At 49.5% G+C, this 14,179-nt stretch overlaps 1 long non-coding RNA gene across 2 annotated transcripts in view; it reads left to right on the forward strand.

Annotated features, from left to right (window-relative positions):
- LOC116068716 overlaps window positions 1–14,179 on the forward strand; it is a 131,399-nt gene that overhangs the window by 651 nt on the left and 116,569 nt on the right. The window lies entirely within an intron of this gene.

Here is a 14,179-nt window from a genome sequence, read left to right on the forward strand (position 1 = left end):
GCTCCCCCGCCCCGGCCACCAGCCCCGGCCCCCACCCCGCCCTGCCACTGCTTGGGGCGCCTGGATCGCCGCGCCCCGGCCGCCGCGAGCCATCTGCGGGCGTTGTGCACCGCGGCGCCCGGCTCACACTTGCTCTTCTAGGACGCAGGTCTTTTTTTTTTTTTCGTTTCACTAACACAGATGATGGAGGTCTCCCAGAGGCCGGGAGCGCTCCCCAGACTGGGTTGGAGGAAGGCTCAGAAAAGTATACGGGATAAAAAGTGGAGGTTTTAAGGGTTGGGGTGGCATAAAGGGTGGAATGTAGCGGGGCGGGGGTGGGGGGGGGTTCACACAAATCGTTCCGCTTTGGAAACGATCATAGATAGTATCAATAGGACCTGTCACCCTAGCTTCCTTTTAAAGAGGATGAGCAAACCCAGGTAGGTTTAGGATTTAAAAAATAAAATAGGTGCCAGAGATTTCACACTCGTGCCGCTAAGTCTGATATTAAAAGCTCTACCCGCACTGGCTGAGTCCCAGTCAGTCAGACCTCAGGATTTATAGGAAGACTACTCACCCCCGGTTACCTTCAAAAATACGATTTCAATTGTAGGCATAGTGATCACATATGCTACAAACATCATTTCTCGGTCACCCTTCTCCAGTTCGCGCACCTCAACGTGGCCAGAGAAACTAGTTCGATACAGGATTGACACAATTTCGAAGTCTGAATGACAAACTTAAAAGTTTATTGGGCAAGACATCTCGGACTCTTATACTTGAAGCCACATAAAACACACATTGGGTTAAAAAAAATAGCAGCAAGATTTCTTCAGATAACGTGGCTCTTAAAGAGGGCCTTGGCTTCCCGTGACAAATGCTGAAGAGCCTCCAGCCTCAGCTTGTATGGCCCTCTCCCTGGGCACAGATAACAGCAGCGCTTACTCAAGAGGCATCGTGGACATAAATACTCCATCAAACCCGAGCCTCACAGAAGCTGAGAAGCACTTTAAATGTTCATACCTAGGAGATTAGAGACTTTTACAAAAGGGGGACAAGAATTTTTCCAAGTCCCTCCAATTCAATCAGATCAAAGGTTGAAACGTGTTGTGACAGAGTATGTATGAGATGCTAGTACACCAGCAGACCCGCCGCCATCGTCTGCCGCACACACTCTAGGACCTTCTCTGATTCATCAGACTGGGAGAGGGTATTAATCCCCTGTGAGTCGAACAACGGTGTCAGTGTGTGTATCTGAAGTGTGTACCCTGTGGGAAACTTTTGGCAGGCACGGAATTCAAATACTGAAAAGGACAGAGGGGGAGAGAGGGGGAGAGAGGGAGAGAGAGAGAGAGAGAGAGAGAGAGAGAGAGAGAGAGAGAGAGAGAGAGAGAGAGAGAGAGAGAGAGAGAGAGAGAGAGAGAGAGAACATCAGGCCAGTCAGGTGGGTGTGCAGGAAAAAAAAAAGAGGCTCGCCTAAGCAGCCCCATCTTCTTCCCACCTCCTTGACTGCCGGAGACCTGCCCCAGCTCAGGTCGGGGAAACAGCATTGCCCAGCTCTTGCCCAGTACTCTACCAGCACTCCCAATCATGGACTCCCGTCACAAACGTTCTAATCGCGGCCCGGAGAGTGAAATGATCTACTCACGTGCCAGTTAGATGGGGGTAAAATATGGGTTGGACACCGTTGAGGTAAACGGATGTACTGAAAAGGGTGGAATTTGGGGGTTCTGAGAATTGTTTCAACCCTTTAGTTTTTCTCTTGAAGAATCTGTTTGCGCTTGTAAGTTAGCGTCGGTTCGACGGCTAAAAGGAAGGATTCAGAGGAAGAAAGGAGGTTGAGGGAGAGAAAAAAAGGCAAGGGTAGACAGAGAGAGTCCCAACTCTGCTGTAGTTTGTGTTAGCTGCACTTAGCGTTCGGATGCACGCTTTGCACATGACACAATTGGGATCTGGCGGCGGGAAAAGTTTCCTGCGTGCCCTCAAATAAGTCCTTTATCTATCTCTCAGAGGGACAAAGTAGGCCTGCCTCAAAGCTGGGCTAACCGCCGGACAGACAAGCAAACTCCCCACTGACAGCCCGCCCGCGCCTCTGAGGCTCGCGGCTTGCCACGCTCAGCTGCAGCAGTTCGCAGCCCGCACTAGGGCGCAGGAGCTGCGCGTGGAAAGCCGAGCTCTGGCCACGTTGGGCGTGCGAGCTGGGATGGCGACTCGGGACTCTGAAAGCTGTAGCGGAGCCCTGTCTTGCCCCCTAACTGTCCAGGCCACGCGTGAGCCAAGCTCCCGGCGTGGTGTCTGGCCAGGGCTTTCGGCTCTCCCCTGGGTTCCAAGCCGCACTAAAGCAAGGCGTGAGGCCCAGAACCCTTATCTCTGCCGACTCGCGGGTTGTTTTCTGATAAGGAAAAAGCGGTCAGCCCGGAGACCAGAAGTGTCCTAAATACGGGCTTCATCCGCGACGCCAGGGGCCAAGCTTCTTGCAAGCCATTCTTTTGCCCACCCTGGCCAAGTCATTTAAAGCGAGCACAAGTTCTGATCCGGCTTGAGACAAGCTGTGCTCCTGCAGGCTGCAACTCGTGGTTTTATCTAAAGAGTGATTAGAGTGTTGTTAGCGAAAGGCATTTGTGCATCCGACTCCGGGCTAAACACACTTCGCCTTGACGTTTCCTCCTGTTCTTTCTTAAAACCCTTAGGTGGTGGGGGCCAGGAAGGGAAGACACTGCTTGTAAGTCATCTGAAACCTTACAAACAGCAGGCGCCAGTGCCTAAGAGATGTTTGGAGGGGGCGAGGAGGGGGGTTCAAGCAGATCCAATGAAGGGGCAAGCGCGGGAGTGAGATGCTGTAGAACCTCGGAGGCCTCCCGCCTGCCTACCCACCCTCCACCACCCACCTGAGGAGGGGACCAGAGGGAGGTCGCTGTGGCCGCGGGAGCAGACCTGCCAGCTGCGTGTTGCCTAGAGGCGGGTAGACGGCCCTCCTCTCCCTCTCCTCCCCTGTGCCCAGCGTGACGCCTAACCCAACCTGGATTTGTTCTGAGTGGCGGGGGAGAAAGTGAAATGCCACCAGATCAGTGGCAAGTAGCAGCTGCGGCGGTTCTCTCTTGGGAACCCCACTGCACGGAAGCCTCCGAGTGATGTTTGTTTAACCAACGGCTTTCAAAGTAAACACCAGCGAGTCCCTCCAAAGAAGTTGGGAGCCATGAGGACTGTCAGAAAAAGTAATTTAAAAAAAAAAAAAAGAATAATAAAGCTTTTTCCCCACCAGAACAAAAAGAACACCACACACACACACACACACACACACACACACACACACTTTTCCATAAAATGACACAGGATCGCTACACAGGAAAGACTTACAGGCAACAAGGTGACCTCAAAGAAAAACACAACCCCACCGGGATGAAGGATTATTGGTGACTGAGGGGGGTATCCCACGACAGCTTGATGCGGGGAAGTGGACAGAAACGAACAAAGGGCTAAGGGAGGGTATTCCCTGCCCTGGAGGACTAAGGAGTAGGCTGGGAGCTATTCGCCGCCAGCCCTGGCTTTGCCTCAGGCACCGAACTTTCCAATATCAAGATATTAACAGATGGTGCGGAGCGCAGGGAGGGCTCTTACTTACATAACCCAGCCACTGCACCGGGGCCTCGCTGCGACGCGAGAAGCACCCGCCAGGCCTTCGGTGGGGCTGCTCAGACTCCCCGAGATTGCCTGCTCACCTGCAACCCCTCCCAGGCTTTGAGGGTGAGGGTGCAGTCTGTGATTTCGGTTTTGTTTTTTGTTTTTGTTTTCTTTTTAAACACACACACACACACACACTCACACACACTCACACACACTCACACCGGCTATCTTATCTTCTTCAGTCCACATCAGGGAAACTGGAAGAGCATGGGTCAGAGATAAGCGGAGGGGCTCCTGCAGAGACAAACCTGGGTGCTTTTCCTCGTACTTGGGGGATGTCACAGAGTGGAAAGCTCTCTCTCTCTCTCTCTCTCTCTCTCTCTCTCTCTCTCTCTCTCTCTCTCCTCTCTCTCTCTCTCACACACACACACACACACACACACACACACACCAACACACCAACACATTCGCCGCCACCACCAGTGGGTGTGATCAGCCTGTCTTGCTGTCAGAGAAGTACAAAGGCAGGCTCCGGCCGCGGGGGCGCGGGAGTGGGTGGGGTGACGGTGCTCTGTCAGCGGACTCCTCTGCACGAGGGGCGCAGTGGGCAAAATCACGCCAAGCCTCTGGGCACTGCCACTCTTCCCGGCCTGGACAGGGTGGTAACGCTCTGTGAGAGTGGCCGCCGCGTGGCCTTCTTGTTATCATCATGCCCAAGGCCACCTCTCTTCGCGTCCGTGTCCCCTCAGTGCTGGCTTTCCAAAGCCTGCGAGGAACACTCCCGCGCGTGTTGGGAAACTGCGGGAAGGGCTGGGAAGCGGGGAGCGTGCCCTGCAGGCGCTGGACGCGAGTGGGGCTCCCTCGCGGTGTCCCCCTGCCCTCACCCCTGCCTGGCCTTCTCCATTGGTTCCACGTTTGGCGTCGCAGCATCCAGGCCCAGGAAACGCTGACCGATAGATGCTGTGGCGTGTTCGCCGCCGAGCGTGCAGGGGTCCGGGCCACCTGCCCTTCCCCTGGCCTGTCCCCACCCGGGTCCTGCGGCTCTCGCCTTCTTCCTTAGCAGCCACAAGTGACCTCTCAGCTCTGTTCGCCCCGGTTCGGCGCACACCGGGCCGAACAGGGGCGCCACCTGCTCTCAGGCCGTGAGCGTCCCACGCGGCCGGGAGACATGGGCCATCGCCAGGCCCGCGCTGTCCCCGCCATGTCCCCTCCCCCGCCTGTTGCTGCGGAGGTGGCGCGCTAAAGCTGGTGCAGACACTGGTGCTGAGATGGGGACCCTCTGCGGGGACAGTGAGAGGGTGGGATGTAGCAAGGGTTGGCAGGGTGATCTCCTTGCCCAGCCCAGCGCTGTTCACAGTCCTGGGGTGTTTTACTGGTTCCTTTCCTTTGGTCTCTGAGTCAGGGGGCAGAATTTAGAGGTGTCTCTGCATTTTCTGAGTTTTGGTGATGGGAATTAAGTTACAGACCCAGTCTCAGTGTTGACTGAGGACCATCCCTAGAGAGAAACAGGCCCAGGCCCGAACACCACAGAAGGGAACCCAGCAAAGTTGCATTTTGTTTAAATTAAAGCACAATCAAGCTGAAAGCCAGATTTCTATAATTTTTTTTTCTGGTAATATTTCTTTTATGAAGTATCTAAGTATCTGTTTGTCATCATTTTGAGATCAAAAGGCAAAGCCCATATGCTACATAGTTTCCCAAAATTGCTGTTTAAATATGTTTTAAATGTTTTATCCAACGTGGAGGAGCAGGCTGCTAGGAGGCCAGCATGGTGGCAGGGTTGGGAGATGGTGATGTGGGGCAAGCAGATCTGAGGACCAGCTAATCACCAAAATTACCCAAGATGCATTAAAACAACTCTGACCCTACCTGAGGGTAGAGATCCAAGGGAGGACCTAGGAATCTGAGGGGTACAGCCGGCCACTGGCCAGGAGTTGCCTACTCCCTGTGACCTTGCATTGTACCTGACTATGCCTCAGTTCTCTTTATCTGTAAAATGGGAATAATATCCCCAAACATAGACTTACAGAGAAGCTTTGACATAGAGTTGTTTAAGATGCTATTGTCACTTGGCTGTATTAAAACAAGAGGGTGGGCACTGGTACCTGGTACCTGGATTGTTTACAAAAATATTCCGATCTGGGAGCTCCCTCCTGTTCCCAAGCTTTGGGTGAAGTTAATTAAATATGAATGCACTGTGAGACTAGCTCATGAATGACTGGTGTCTGAGTATTTTATATGCCCTCCCCCTCACACACATCATTTAAGCATACAAAATAAATTCAGAGGAATGCTTGTCTGCAAATATGACTGTGTGCTCCTGTGCACAGAAAGTTGTTTTTGTTTGTTTGTTTGTTTTTATCAAGTCTAAGCCCCCAGGAAAGCAGGGGCCATTTGCCATCTTGGCTTTGCTTTTTGTTGGCCTTTCTTACTCTTTCAGTCAGAGGTGACAAACCTCTGTAGAAGTTATAGGTCAGGCCTATGGAAACACAGGACACACACACACACACACACACACACACACACACACAAGTCTCTACTAGAGAGGGAACTGAAAGCAGGAAAAATATTTCTGGGCAAAACAAAAACAAATGTATGTCACATGTCATGTGTTTTTATATGTTTGAGTAAATATCTCTCCTGAGCCCGGGTAAAGTTAGAAAAGAACTTCATAAAATTACAGATTGAAGCCCATGAATCTGAGCCACTGCAAGGCTATCTAGAAGCCCAGCCAAAGGCAGCTGTGAGCAGGAAAGGAAGACGGGCAGGTAGGTGCCATGCCTGGCTGCCACCGTGAACCAGGGCAAAGGCAGACAGCCAAGGAAATGGACTTGCTGACCCAGTATGCAAGACACTGGCCAGTTAAGAGCGGGAGAGGTGGCAGCCAGTAACAGGGACCCTGGGAACCCTCAGAAAACTTGAGACCAGAGTCCTAGGTTACAGAGGTTCAGGAAAACCAGCTCGAAGCAGCCCAGGCTCTGAGGGTGAGGGGTGGATCCCAGAGTGTGGACGAGGAGGGGAAGACCCCCCCTTCCATACCTGTCCTTGGACATTGGTGTGCATCTTTGGGGAATGTGGGAAGCCCTGGGCTCTCTAGCTAGTCTGTGTTCAGGTGGAAAATGCCCCTGACACTGCAGGACAAATGACAGCAAAGAAAACCAGAAAGGTACATGGTACTGAGGCTAAGCTGTTGAGAGAGACAAGGCAACTTGTGGCTTCTGATCACAAGTCCCTGCCTACTGGAAGGAACACTTTTCTACACTTTATTTTTGGATGGGAAGAGCAGGGAAAGTGTGTGTGTGTGTGTGTGTGTGTGTGTGTGTGTGTGTGTGTGTGTGTGAGAGAGAGAGAGAGAGAGAGAGAGAGAGAGAGAGAGAGAGAACTCTGGCAGAAGAAAGAGAGCCATGGTGGGTGACAGAGAGGGGAAAATTTAAGGGTGTGGATGGAAGTTGAGAGAGTACAGGTGCGTGTGTGTGTGTGTGGGGGGTTCCTGTGGAGTGTGAGTGAGCCGGATGGGTTGTGTAGAGCAGGTGTACCAGGAGAGAGAATGAGAACAAGGGGCTGCGAGGAGTGTGTGAGGCACTAGAGGATAGAGAAAACTTTGGTGGGCATGTCATCCAGTTCCAGTCCTGACACTCTTCAAGAAAGAGGAGGGTTGAGGTGGGAGTTAAAGGCCAGGCAAGAGCAAGGAAGTGGGGCAGGAGGCTAAATTTGGCCTGGGTTCTGGTTCTAGTCTGGTGAAGGCCAAGGTTTCTTGGCTTCCTCTAGCCTAGAGTTTTGAAGCAGCTCCCTTGATAATCCCAGGCTGGCTGTGAAGGGACTTGGACCAATACTTTGTAGCCATCACCCATAGATAGAGGACTGACATCCTGCAACCTCCCTGTGTGTGTGTGTGTGTGTGTGTGTGTGTGTGTGTGTGTGTGTGTGATTGGAGAGAGGAATAATATGACCTCTGCTCAACCAGTGACTCCTTGGGTACGCTGTTTATGCTTGTTGTCCCCCCCCCGACCCCCAGACTCTGCAACCAGCTTCCCTTTTGCTCCTAAATCAGTCTCCTTCTGCCGCACCTAAGAACCAGAGTTGACCTGTTGTCTCGTCCAGACCCCAGAAGACCCAGTTCTTCTTTCTCCCAAACATTGGACAGCTCCTCTTGTCTCTCCTCAGGGATAATGTCTGGCTGTGGTTCCAGAAGGGTCTAGTAGGAGTAAAACTCCAATCAGACTCAGGGAAGGGGATCATTTTCTTGATTCCAGGGCATCGCTGCTGCTAAGACCCCGCAAAGCCTGGCATTTGGCGGCCCTGTAGAGAAAGCAGCCCATGGCCAATTCTGGTGCTGACCCAACATGAGCAGTGATTAGCTCTGTTTGATTTGGTCAGCTTTCTGAAGCCTCAGCTAGGAGCTCTGTTCTACAAAATCTGTACGAGAGGCCAAAGCATGAAGACCTCATTTTCTCATATTTCAAAGTGACCTTTGCATGAAAACAGCGAAGATGCAATCGGCAGGGAAATGCTGAGCCGCTGCAACAGCCTCTGCCAGTTTCAAAGAATGCTCTCTCTGAACCACCGACTTTGTACCCCACGTTTCTGTTTTTCCGCTGAAAATATTGTGGGTGGGCTGGAGAGGTGGTTCAGTGATTAAGAATACTTGCTTCTCTCCCGAAAGACCAAATTTTGTCTCCCAGCACCCATCTTAGGTAGTTTACGACCCTCTGTAACTCCAGATCCAGGAAGACTGGTGCCCTCATTTGGCCTTTTCTAGCCATTGCCCACTTGGGAACATACCTCACACAGACATGCACATTCGTATCATTAAAAGTAAATTCTAAAAAGGAAAGAAAATGCCATTGAATATGGGGAAAAACCATCACTTAAATATGGCTTTTCAAATAAAAGGAAAATGTAATGACCTGAGTTGCACAGTGGCTTTATAATACCCATTATATATATATATATATATATATATATATATATATATATATATATATATATATATATATATATATATATATACCCATATATATATACCCATATATATATACCCATATATATATATATATGTAAATACCCATTATACATATATATATACACACATGCATACATATAATGCTCCTTTTTGCAGGAGCATATGAAATAAAATATAAGATTCTATGAAGTGTGCTGCCTCTGATTCTCCCAACAGACAAGGCTATCCCCATAGCTTGGAGGGGTCAACTGATTCTGGGGGAGACCTCATGACTAGGTCAAGGCCAAAAGACAGTCAACTATGGAGCCTGGATTTGAACCCCAGTGTTTTGTGACAAATCTTTTTCCTGGGGAGATAAAACACACATCTTCTTACCCTAGTTTGGGACCCCATGGCAATCCAGAACATATAGATACCACCAAAGTCCAACATGGTGAACCAATGAGTTTCATTGGGGTTACATACAAGGAGTGTGGAATGAGGGTTACTTCCAGGAGCAGGGGTGACTCAGAGACAGCTGCGTCACCAATGAAAAGGAGGTCTTCATGCTTTTGCCTCTCATCCAGAGTTTTTAGAACAGCCTCTCCTTTGCACCCCACGTGAGTGACAGTTGACAGAAGCTGGAAAGCTGGAGTGCCCTGTACAGCCTACGGGCGGCTCAACAGGTTGGACAGTGTTCTTTCCAAGTGACTGGTCTAAACCTCTACCAGGCAGCTCATCTGGCTTTTGTTTCTCCAAGCATCTGGCCCATCTCAGAGTCTTTGCAGCTTGACTCTTCCCAGAGCCTTCCTCAAAGCTTGTCTTAACTCAGCTGAGGGAAGCTCTCAGCTTTTATTGCTTACTAGTCAATCTGGTCAGTTTCAGGGACTTCCTGAAGCTATTTTTAGCTGTTTACGTTCTTGTTTAAGGAGCTTCCTTCTATCAGTCTGGAGGAAACCATTACACAACACAGAGGTCATCCTGCTGGGATGTGAGACAATTTCCCTCAGGCCATAGAAATGTCTGCAGGAACATTTGTTTGTTTACGTGGTATGAATGTTTCCCTTGCATGATGTATGTGTGTCCCTAGTGTCTATGGAGGTCAGAAGAAAGCATTTACTTCTCTGGAATGAGTTACAGGTGTTTGTGAACCACCACAGAGGGGCTGAGAATGGACCCCAGAGCCCCTGTAAGAGCATACACTGCTCACAACCATGGGGCTACCCCTCCGGTCCCTGCCTTATTTTAATAGGCTCATTTCCATACCCTCCACTTCTCCTTGATTATCCTACCATCAGTGTTTCCCCCGACAAACTGTGGTTATTTCCACAACAAAATTATTGAATGGAGAAGAATTACCAAGCTGTCTGCTTCCATTTTCCCTCCAGATTCCAGTGAAGCCTCTGCAGGGGAAAGCCGTGCAGGCCAGACTTCGCTGCGCAGCAGAGAAAGCTGGCGGATCCGAGGATCCCTATTTTGTTGAAAATAGAATTGTAAAAAATAAAGGGGGGGTGCAGGTTAATCCTGTTAAACGTGGTGCGTGTTTCTGCAGAGCGCAGGGAGGGATTAGAGGAGGAAGGAGACCAAGTACTGTGTCAGCCTTGCCAGTGTCACTAAGGCGACATGACAACTTGTCTTGGGCTATCTTTACAGCATGTTAGGCTGACTCAGAAGTGTTTTCTGGCGTCCCCTTTGTGTCCCCCATGGGGTTCTTTCATTTCTTAAACTTTCTTTCTTTTCCCTTCCCTTTCTTCCCCACACCGCTGCTTTGCTTTTTAATCCACGGTGTCTCCCTCAAGTCAGATCGTTTAGCTGGCTCTGATCGAGGTTTGGTTTTGAAGATGCCCTTTGACCGTGCACTGTGCAAAGCAGCCTCTGAGAAGTGTACAGTCCACCCTCAACCTTTTGCCCTCTCCCGGGGCTCCAGAGACAGCTTCTGGGGGAACCGGCTCGGTCTGGATTGCACACAGGAGCTGCCCCCTCTTTTTTTCGTCCATTCCTTCCTTTTCACCTTCGCACCCTGATTTATTTTCTCTTCAACCCTTTCCACCACCTCACTGGTTTTCATTCTGTCTAGAATGTTCCTTGTCATAACTCTCTTCTCTTTTTCTTTTTCTTTTTCTTTTTCTTTTTCTTTTTCTTTTTCTTTTCCTCCTCCTCCTCCTCCTCCTCCTCCTCTTTCTCCTTCTTCTTTTTTTCTGCTGTTTTCTCTTTAGTTCTTCCTCAGTCAATGGCTTCCTTTCACCTTTTCTTTCCTAGAATTATCTTCTCCAGAAGAGGGTACTCAGCGATTACTCCAGGGCTTTGCTACACTAAGCTACACATTCTATCACTGAGCTCTGTCCTCAACCTCCCTCTCTGGGATGCTCTTTCCCCTAGTCAATGCTATTTAATAACGTTTCTTCCTTTCCTTTCTTTTAAACAACACAGTAACCCTTCTAATGAAAGGTTATGCACCCTTGAAGTTTTCCAAGCTGGAGTGAGGTCAGGTGACCCGGGTGGTGGTGGAGGAGGCCCCTCCCGCCCCCCGGCTGACATAGCAAATGGAGGAAGAGGTGCCATAGAGGAAACATGGCCTTGAGAGTCAGTCACTGTCTTTCCGAAGCAGGTGTCCAGCCTGTTTGGCGATGTGACTGGCTGTCCATCTTTCTGTGGCTTAGACACCCTCTGGCCCACGGTCCACCCCCCCCCCCCCCCCCCCCCCCCGCTCCAGCTTTCCTCACTGGCTTAGTCACCACCAGAGACTAGATGTTGAGTCAATGGAAAACAACACTGGCCAACATTAAAGGGAGAGTGTTTGGAAAAGGAAGGCCCTGCTAGGGCGCAGAGGAAGCCTGCATGTTAACACGGGCCACCTCTTATCTGGGGCAGCTGGGCCTGAGCTGCGTGTGCTCACTCCATCCTTTGGCAAGGGATCTTCTGCAGACAGGCAGGCAGCCTTGGGACTGAGGAGCCATTCTCAGCCCAGGGTGTCCCCAGTACCGTAGAGGCAAAAGCCATTGCTCCCCCTAGAGACCGAGACATGGACAGAGGAGCTAAGGTTTAAAGGGAACATGCTTCCTGAAGTCCATGTCTCTGGATACTAGTCACCATAGGCCAGGGACCTAATTCCCATGCACCGTGAGATTTCTGTGGTGGGAAAAGACAAGAGAAGGACAAGGGGAGGGGCCTGTGCATAGTCCCCAGCTCTGAGTTGCTTGCTGGAGTCTTGGTCCTGCTCTCGATAATCAAAACACCAGGCAAATGGCTGCTTGGACACAGACTTGCTGCATCTCCTTTTGCGGCCCAGTCAGCTTCAGCATGCTGACATCTTCAGACCTCTCTCTGAGGAAAGACTCAGCAGAACCTGATAAGAGGAGGCCTGTCTCCTCACCTGTCTCAGATCCACCATGCACATGGTTGCCAGGAAGTGTTCTCTCGGAGTGAAGTCCCTATGATAACTTCCGGACCTGTTACTTTTGGAAACCTTGGCTGCACGCATGGTAACAGAACAGCGTGGGGTCCCCTTTTGCTTCCAGGTCACTGAATCAGATGCTAGATGTGACGTAGTGATTGCTGCCTTTCCATTTTTGCTGTGTGTTTGTGTGTGTGTGTGCGTGTATGGTGTGTGTGTGCGTGTATGGTGTGTGTGTGCGTGTGTATGTGTGGGTATGTGTGTATGTGTGTGTGTATGTGTGCTGTGTGTATATGTCTGTGTATGTGTGTGCATGTGTGTATGTGTGTATGTGTGTGTATGTGTGTATGTATGTGTGTGTATGTGTGTGTATGTATGTGTATGTGTGTATGTATGTGTATGTGTATATGTGTGCTGTGTGTGTATATGTCTGTGTATGTGTGTATGTGTATGTGTGTGTGCATGTGTATGTGTGTGTATGTGTGTGTGTATGTGTGTGTATGTGTGTATGTATGTGTGTGTATGTGTGTGAGTGTGTATGTGTGTATGTGTGTGTATGTGTGTGTATGTGTGTGAGTGTGTATGTGTGTATGTGTGTATGTGTGTGTATGTGTGTGTGAGTGTGTATGTGTGTGTATGTGTGTATGTATGTGTGTGTATGTGTGTGTGAGTGTGTATGTGTGTATGTGTGTGTATGTGTGTATATATGTGTGTGTATATGTGTATATGTGTGCTGTGTGTGTATATGTCTGTGTATGTGTGTATGCGTATGTGGGTGTGCATGTGTATGTGTGTGTATATGTGTGTATGTGTGTATGTATGTGTGTATGTGTGTGTGAGTGTGTATATGTGTGTATATGTGTGTATGTGTGTGTGTGTGTGTGTGTGTGTGTGGCACAGAGGACATCAGGTGCGTGTTATTCCTCAGGCACTGTATCTACACTAATATCTACTTTTGTTTTTAAGCTAAATTCATTATTTTATTATTTTATTTATTTTCTTATATATTTTCTTCCTTCCTTCCTTCCTCCTCGTCCTCGTCCTCCTCCTCTTCCTCTCTCTCTCTCTCTCTCTCTCTCTCTCTCTCTCTCTCTTCTTGAGACAAGCCTCTTACTGGCCTAAAGCTTGCCTGGGTGGCTAGACTGGCAGCCCTAGTTTGCCTGTTTCAGCCTCTGCCAGGCTAAAGCTGAATTACAACACTCAGCACAACACCTACGTTGGCTTTTTTTTTTTTTTGTCTTAATGTGGGATGTAGAAATGGAACTCATGTTCTTATACTTGCAAGGCAAATCATTTACCAACTAAGCCATATCCCTAGCCCCCCTATTCTTACCAGCAGGCTGTCTTTGCTCCTCTCTACCCTGGCCATCTTGGTTGCCTGTGGCCCTGTCTGCAGGGATCCCCATTCTCTCTTTCTCAGCAGTGGCACTTCTCAGTGTATGTTTGAAACTCAGAAATACTTTGCTTCTTCTTTTTTTTTTTTTAAAGAAAGGTTAAAAATATTTTATGTGTATGAGTGTATTGCTGGAATGTATGTCTACAAATGACATACGTGCCTGGTGCTCTCAGGGGACAGAAGATCCGATTCCCAGGGATTAGAACTTCAGATGACTGTCAGCCACCGTCTAGGTGCTGGGAACCAAATCCAGGTTCTCTGCAAGAGCATCCAATGTTCTTAACCTCTAAACCTTCTCTCCAGCCTCTTTCTCCTCCTTTCCTTTCCTTTCCTTTCCTTTCCTTTCCTTTCCTTTCCTTTCCTTTCCTTTCCTTTCCTCTCCTTTCCTCTTTTCTTTTTTAGAGACAGAACGTCATGTCACCCAACAGCCTTTCACTTCCACTCCTCCTGGCAACACATCTTGAATCGTGAGACTACAGAGTTGGTACCACTGCGCCCAATTTCATGTTTAATTGTCCTCAGGGCTTCCTGCATGCAGGCTAGGTAAGCATTCTATCAGCAAAACCACATGTCCGGCAACTGAGCTACACCCCAGCTCCCAGAAATGCTTTGACACAATAAGGAACCATTAAGCCCTACCAAAGCATGACAGCGAGTGCTGAATTATAAAGAAGTGGAAAATTAAAACTTGAAATGCTGTATTTTGGCTTTTGGACTTGGGGTGGATCAAGGCTATTTTCCCTTTTGAAGGAAGCTACTTCTTTGGAAGGTAGCCTCAAGAGTTAGATTCTGTTCCCCCTCCTCTTCTCCTCTCCTTTCCTCTTCTCTCCCCTCCCCTCCCCTC

The sequence above is a fragment of the Mastomys coucha genome, unplaced genomic scaffold (assembly GCF_008632895.1).
Source record: "Mastomys coucha isolate ucsf_1 unplaced genomic scaffold, UCSF_Mcou_1 pScaffold1, whole genome shotgun sequence".
NCBI lineage: Eukaryota > Metazoa > Chordata > Mammalia > Rodentia > Muridae > Mastomys > Mastomys coucha.